The sequence below is a fragment of the Canis lupus genome, chromosome 12 (genome assembly GCF_003254725.2).
Source record: "Canis lupus dingo isolate Sandy chromosome 12, ASM325472v2, whole genome shotgun sequence".
NCBI lineage: Eukaryota > Metazoa > Chordata > Mammalia > Carnivora > Canidae > Canis > Canis lupus.
In genome coordinates, this window is record NC_064254.1 from 47,795,242 (window position 1) to 47,803,561 (window position 8,320).

Below are 8,320 nucleotides of genomic sequence, written 5' to 3' on the forward strand. Positions count from 1 at the left end.
AAAAGGTGAAAGGAAATAGACTTGAGCCTCTAATTTTATATACAATGAAACTGTCACTCAAATATGAGAATAGACTAAAACATTTTCTGACATACTAGTCCTCAGAAAGCTTATTACTCATAGATGTTTTCATAAGAATTACTAGAGGATATACCCAAGGAAGAAGAAAATAAATACCAGGAGGAAGAAGCTGAATGCGTTAGTTGTGTGATTAAAATGGATAATAAAAATACCATTTATTTCTAGAGAGGTAATTTGATTTTTTACCCAATAAATATGAAATTAGATACAATTAGAATTTTGTAATTTGTTTCAATTATACAAACCCATAAAGGTACAAACTGAGGAATAATCATAGGCCTATAATCCTCTGATAAATGAGACTGTGGCTTTTTAAAAAATAATTTATTTATCTGAGAGAGAGAGAGAGAGAGAGAGGTGAAGGGGCAGAGAGAGAGGGAAAAAAAGAGGGACAGAAGCCCAAGCAGACTCCCTGCTCAGCAGGGAACCCCAATGCAGGGCTCATTCCCAACACCCTGAGATCATGATCTGAGCCAAACTCAAGAGTCCAATGCTTAGCCAACTGAGCCACCCAGGTGTCCCTAAACCAGACTGTGGCTCTTAAAGGGGGCCTGCTTGTCCTGATGCAGAAGAGGGGGAGGCCAGAGGCCAGAGGCTAGGACCCAAGCAAGATCTAAATTCCCCACAAAAAAAAAATATATGAGAGCCAATGTATGACAGAATTCCTGGCACAGAGCCACCTTTCAACTTTCCTGTAGCTTCCTGAAGATCTGTATTTCTAATTTCTGTCAACAGTTGGTTCATTCTCTATGCCATTTTCAAGGACTCCTCAAAGGTTAGCAGGATTTTTATAGAGAGAAAATTTGATAAACCAAATCAAATTGGGTATTAGCAGAATATTGTGATTCCCGGAAATATTCTGACTTGCTCTCTAATTCTTTATCTAACTTCCCTAACTCTTTCCCAATCAAGACATAAGGAGTTTTGAATGATGTGGGATTTTTTTTCCCTTTGGGCATGACTCCCCACTATTTAGGTGGCAGATGGCCTCAAGGAGTGAGTTCTTTCTCTTGGCAGCTTAGTATACAAGTGGAAGTTTGTTAAAAGAGGTTGCTTGGAATTATTACCTAATTCAGGAGAATGTTAGGTTTCCCTTTCATTAATGTCTTGCTTGGTATTGTGCCGTTGGTGGACATCTGTTGTGGGGACTGCCTGGCTCACCTCCATCTTCCTGGAAGCACTGTCCCATATCTCTCCCTTTTCCATAGCAGAAGCTTCCCTGATCCTGCCCATCTGGCTTCAGTGATTGGCCCAGAAGATGAGCTCATTCTTTGTGGACCAAAACCTTTCTCCAGAACTTTCTGTTCGCCCCTAGAAATGAGAGAGATAGAGGCCCTTTCTCTCTGGAAATCTGTGAGGGTATGATCCTGATCATGGTCATATCCCCAATCTGTAGAAGACGAAAATTTGCAAATGAAGGTATGAAGCCGGGAAAGGAAAGATAAGGGATAAAGGTATAGAGAGTCCTGGTGGAATGGGTCCCTTGGCTCCTGTGGCACTAGTTATACCCCTACATCCTAGATCTTGGGCCAATAAATTCACCCTTTTGCCTAACTCCTTCAAACTGACTTTCTATCATTTGCAACCAGAAGAGTCCTGTCCAGTTCAGTACCTTTCCCAGAACAGGTGCACAATAAAGGTCACTGGATCCAGAGGAGCAGGCCAAGAATTAATTCAGCATGAGATCAGGTTCCGGAAGAGGGAGGTAAGTGGGCCAGTCCAAAGCATCATTGTGGGGACAGAGCACGTGTGTGGGGGCAGGGGTAGACCATGTGGGAACAATTTTACCAACAGGAGGCAAATAACCAAGCACATGGCTAAAACTCATGCCAACAGAGCACAGCAGAGGTGACAGTAGGTCCCAGTAGGAAAAGGTCCTTTATCCAGAAATTGAAAATGACATTTGGGGAATTATGTTTTGAGTAGTGCCATATTTGGGACTGCTCTGATCTTTCTGTGGTCTAATACCTTATTTGCATTGCCTTTCTTTTTTTCTTAATAACTATGTTTTTGTTACCTTGTGCCAACATCCTTATATGTGAGTTTTCATGTGTAATTCCAAAGACAAAGGAAAGAATTGATTTGTCAGCCAGTTGGACTTCCTAAAAAAGAGATATTCTCAAGGTTCTAGATGAGAAGAAAGTAACTACCCAAAGAATAATCCCAGCCCTTGAAAGCACAGGAATCTCTAACCAAGGGTCACCTCTAACCTTTAGTATTGCTTTTTTAGAGCTACAATTTTCATTTGTGACAACTCATACTTCCTCTATTCCAGTTTCAATAGTTATTGAAAAGTTAGCAGAATTTTTATAGGAAGAACATTTTATGAATCAAATAAAACTGACTATTTTAAAACTATATAGATTCTAGATGTGTTTGACTTTTCATATGTTTCTTATACATATTTTTTGGCCTCGGTTTCTTCATCTGTTTATAGGTGGTGATAAGCTTTGATCTGAACCAGGAGAATGGTATGGAAATGATTATTTAATAGGATGTTAGAAAGGCAGTCCTCCTGTCTCAGTTTTGACTGAAGTGTCAACAGAAAGCCGGAATGTGAGACAGACTCCCGTTGGTAGAATTTACAAAAGAAATTATGGAAACCTACTTCTAGAACCTAGGAACTCCCAATAAAGTCAGAGATATAAATAGAGAGAGTGCATGAAATGGGGAAAAATGTGGGGATGATATTTCCTTGAGAGAGAGCTACTGCCACTCTGTGAGTGCTCTAAGACAAGGGTGGGTTTCAGCTTCACAATCTTAGCTTCACCTGATGACTTGCAGAACCTTAGAAGTGATGGGAGTTGGAAGACACAAAGACTGATGTCTGAAGAAGTTGAAGTATCCCAATGTCAACAGGGTTAGACGGCTATACCAGGAACAGCCTGAATTTCCAGAGTTAGCTGGGTCAACAGATCCATAACTATTTTCTGTGGAGCAGATAGGAGTCATGTAGGAGACACAATTACTGTGAGGTTATCTTATGTCCTGTCCTAATGGGCTACACAGAGGAGGGGAGGATCTTAGTAACAAGAAACCAGAGACGAAATTCAGAATTGTTAAGGGCTGTAAGAAGAGTTGCAAGTGACAGCCTGGAATAGAGATATATTCACCAATGTCATGAAAAGTGCCAGCAGGAATTCAATCAGGGAACCTCTGAAGAGACCATGAAAACACCTCTTGAGAGAAAGAGTTGGCTTCCCTCAGCCTGGTCCACAAAGTGTGAAGCCAGCTTATAGCAGCACCAATGAGAGTAAGAACTTTTCTATTCTCCCATCACTGATCATCCTCCAATTCTCTCCTCTTTACCCCTAGAGAGGTCAGGAATTGGCTAGAAAGTGTGAGTGAGAAGAAGCCCAGTATGGAAAAATAAAGAAAACTCTATCTTCACCCTCTGCCCCCCTGTAGGCTTCAAGCCTTAAGAAACTCTAAGCTAAAGAGGGGGAAAAGATTTTAATGCTAAGTAATGTTTAGTGATTTGAATAATATCTCAGACTGGATACTGTAATTATTGAATTAAAATGATTTGGGGGACATCAAATGACTGTGGAGCTGTCCATTACTTAAAAGTGAGTATAAAAGCCAGGGGTCTTGACCAGGTTTCTATGCTCAGGCAAGCTAAAATTAACCTCATTTAATGTGTTTTAAAAATAAAGTTGTATTTTGAATGCATCATCACTTAGATTTGTTTAACATGGCACTAGAAGCAACATTTGGAAAATCAAACAAATGTAATACTCCCTAAGACATGTGAACAATCATGTCAATAAGCATTAAAAAAGTCACTTTAATTATTCTCAAAATTAGTCAGGCATTCCTGCACATGTATTTACTCCTGGGCTTTATAATTTAAAATATAGTTTGCCTTTAGAAGTGTGATGAAAGAATAGAAAATTAAAGCCAGGAAGAAATGTTAGAGGACTTAGCTTATTTAACAGGAAAAAATTGAACTTCTAATGCCACCAATTCTAAAAAATTTTCTGTCACCTACAGTTAGAGGTACCAAAGCAATACACCCATATGTCACAGATACACTTTAATTAAATTCCTAATATAGTGGTACACTAAACAATCCAGAGAGCTCCAGGTATGACAATGGTGAGGAATCAAATATCTGAGGATCATAACCGACAGCTTGTGATTGGTTGGCGTCTAACATTCATTAGTTGACATATACCGTGCAACTATTATAAGCCAGACTATGTAGTTAAGGAGGCAGACAATCACAAAGTGACTTCAAAGGATCAAAAAGGAAAAAAGCAAATACAAGAAAAATGAGGCTTCTGGGGACACCAAGACAGCAGTATAGGGGAAGCAAGCCATCTTAATCCACCTTTACTCAACTAATCAGCCAGATTTATAGGCCCTCTTATGTCCTCTGCAAAACATGCAGATTGAGGTCTTCAGTACTCTGAAATGCTTTCAGCTATTCTCTGATATGCCTGTGTGCTTCTGCTCTCTTATCTGTTGAGTTGTTTGTTATTGTTGTTGAACAAGAGTTAGTTGTGTTCATTTCTCAAACTTATTTATGCCAATCATACTTATTATTGTAATGAAAATATGTAAACAAATAATATAAGACAGATGATATATGAATATTACAATAAGTACTGCTATTTCTTTTGAAAATTAAATGGAATACTTTGGAAATACATAATACAGGCAAGTCCCTAAAAAATTAGTATTTACTAATCCAGATTCTTCAATAGGTCTTGAAAGTTTATAACTAAATGGAAGAGTGTACCTGCCATTCTCTCACCTTTTCTACCCAAAATACTATGCAAATGAGCCAATTTTTCAGCTCTAGTCAATGCCAAAATGGGACAAGACTGGCAGAAGACATTATCATTTTCTCACATAGAGGAGCATTGTCAATTGCACAGCCATTATCTTGGCTACCAGCTAAGCAAAGTAATAACCTCCAGAAATTTTATTCTTTGTGTGCCAGTAGGGCCATATGACCATTGCAAGGCAAGTCTTTCAGCATCACCTACCCCATACTTCATGTCAATTCATTCATTCATTCAATTAATATTGATTAAGCTCCCATAGGGAGTCTGGCAGAGAGACAATGCCTCTTATTAAACAAGCAGGAAAGAAGATTGTGTGACTCACCTGACTCTGAGTATGCTTCCATGGAGAAATCCTGAAAAAGGATATTGCTTGTGGTGGCCTCTTTCATCTCATGAAGCTCACTGTGCTACAAGGTTACTAGACAAAGACTGGCCTCCCAGGTTTAGCATTCAATTATATATACCCATTTTGGTCTATTTTTGGTGAGAGAATATACTCCACCACAACACAATGGAGTATTGATTACACTTGGGGTGGCCACTAGCCTGGCTTTAGTGCAGAACGAAGAAACCCAGACCAGTAGTGGAGAGGTACCTTGGTAACTCTGAGAGTGCAGGGGGACAGCTGATTCTTATGAGTAAAGCAAACTTCATCATTGATTTTTATAGCACCGATCAACTTTTGTTGAATATGCTAATATTCAAAAACTTTAAGAAATTGAATGCAAATTTTTATGACACTCCTTTTTTATGAAGTGTTGAAAAATTCTGATACATATTTGTGACAGAGGCTGTAAGATTACTGACTTCTTGGTAACTTTTTTTCTATTTCTAAGATACCGTAGATATCATATAAAATTATAGATCAACACTTTCCTATCTTAGAAGGGTGTTTTATTTTTTTTTAATTTTTTTATTTATTTATAATAGTCACAGAGAGAGAGAGAGAGGCAGAGACACAGGCAGAGGGAGAAGCAGGCTCCATGACCGGGAGCCTGATGTGGGATTCGATCCCGGGTCTCCAGGATCCGCCCTGGGCCAAAGGCAGGCGCCAAACCGCTACGCCACCCAGGGATCCCTAGAAGGGTGTTTTAATTTGTAAATATTCTTTTTTTTTATTTTTATTTTTTAAAGGTTTTTTAAAATTTTTATTTATTTATGATGGTCACAGAGAGAGAGAGAGGCGCAGAGACACAGGCAGAGGGAGAAGCAGGCTCCATGCACCGGGAGCCCGACGTGGGACTCGATTCTGGGTCTCCAGGATCGCGCCCTGGGCCAAAGGCAGGCGCCAAACCGCTGCACCACCCAGGGATCCCAGGATTTGTAAATATTCTTGATAAATTGGGGAATTTGAAAATAACTCTACCTCTGTGTGCCATAAGTTTCTAACTCTATGAAATGCAGTGTCATAAATAGGTGTTGAGAATACATCTTGTTCATCTCACATTATGTGGCTATAAGCTTTTATTTTAAGCAAGCATGATTAGGAAAGATGAAATTGAAATGGGTTTTTCACCAACTCTGTGTGCTGTCTCAAGTTAGCTTTTAGAGAAGAATAAATTGAATCATCATAATACTTTCTTACTATTAATATTAATTAAAAATTCTCTTAGTGTTCTTTCTCAATTTGGTGCATGCCAATCTGTATAGGAATGAACTTTATTTGTAAGAGCACTGAATTCTTACCAAACATGTATTTGGTGATAGAATGGAGGAAAAAGTGGAGATATGTAAATATTCAGTATTCCTGGTGATGGGCAAATCTACACTGGCCATCTCTCTGCTTATTAATGGACTCATTCTTTACAAGTTCTTTAAGGAAGAGAAATTAGATGAGCTGAGGAACTCCTCTAGCTCATTCTTGAGTCAGAGTCTCCAAAACAGCATGCAAGCATAAGCATGGAAAATTAGGCTATGCTTTGTTCTGATAGGACCTGGTACCTCTACTTGCCTTTGTCCTACATGTTTCCTGGGTAGCATCAAAGTTACTGTGAAATGCAAGAGTCCCTATGTTCCTCTCTATCCCCTTTTCTGTGTTCTTTATTCCTCTGGAGTGAACTCAAAGGTACTTGCCCATGGTGTGGAGGCTACAAAGGAGTCCAGCAGGGCATGTCTGTGTGTTGACTCTCCTTGAATGGAGTGGCTGTTCTAGTAGGAGCAAATGCCTCTGCAATATTCACATGGAGGACATGAAACAGTTGATTCTGACTATGTAGAATTTGGTTACAAATGGTGATTTTTAGTGTGGTGGTGTGGCAGCCAGCAGCATTTGCGAGTGAGAAGAAATAATGTATAAAACACCATATGGGGGGCATTTGACAGATGCCAAGCACAATATTATAAGTATTAAATACACAATCACATTCTATCCACACACCTCCCCATGAAGTTGGTATTATTTTTATGGCCATTGGAAACTGAAGACCAGAGAATCTACCTAAGACCTCATAACTAAGAGACAAAAATACAGAATTATTTGAATTCAAAATCTGTACTCTTGACCTCTACTAGGGATTATAACTAAATGGGAGGAACTCTAAGAGCAATATTATTCCTTGAAAAGATTTTTCTAACCTAAAACTATGAAGGAATTATTAGGTTAAAATATATGAAATTGACAGCATTCAATGGTTTGTCGTGCACAAATGGCAATTTCATATGGTTCAGTCATATCTATTTATAACTTCTACAGAAGATACTCACAGATTGGGGAACACACTGTATGACATATTCATATTGAGAACCTTCCTCCTCTGCCCCATATTTCCTATGACTTACAGACTTCTATGGTGTAAAGTAAAAAGGAAAATAATCATATCACTATAAAGTCCACTTCATTAAATATGTATAATTGAGGCAGAACATTTCTAGGCCTCAAAAATTAAAATTTTAACTTCTGAAAGAAATTGAGGGAGATATAAAGAGATGAAAAAATATTCTATGCTCATGGATTGGAAGAATTAATATTGTGAGTATGTCTATGCTACCCAGGGCAATTTACACATTTAATGGAATCCCTATCAAAATACCATGGAACTTCTTCAGAGAGTTGGAACAAATCATCTTAAGATTTATGTGGAATCAGAAAAGACCCCGAATAGCCAGGGGAATATTGAGAAAGAAAACCAGAGCCAGGGACATCACAATGCCAGATTTCAAGTTGTACTACAAAGCTGTGCTCATCAAGACAGTGTGGTACTGGCACAAAAACAGACACATAGATCAATGGAACAGAATAGAGAACCCAGAAATGGGCCCTCATCTCTATGGTCAACTAATATTTGACAAAACAGGAAAGACTATCCACTGGAAAAAGGACAGTCTCTTCAATTAATGCTGCTGGGAAAACTGGACAGCCACATGCAGAAGAATGAAACTAGACCATTCTCTTACACCATACACAAAGATAAACTCAAAGTGGATGAAAGATCTAAATGTGAGACAAG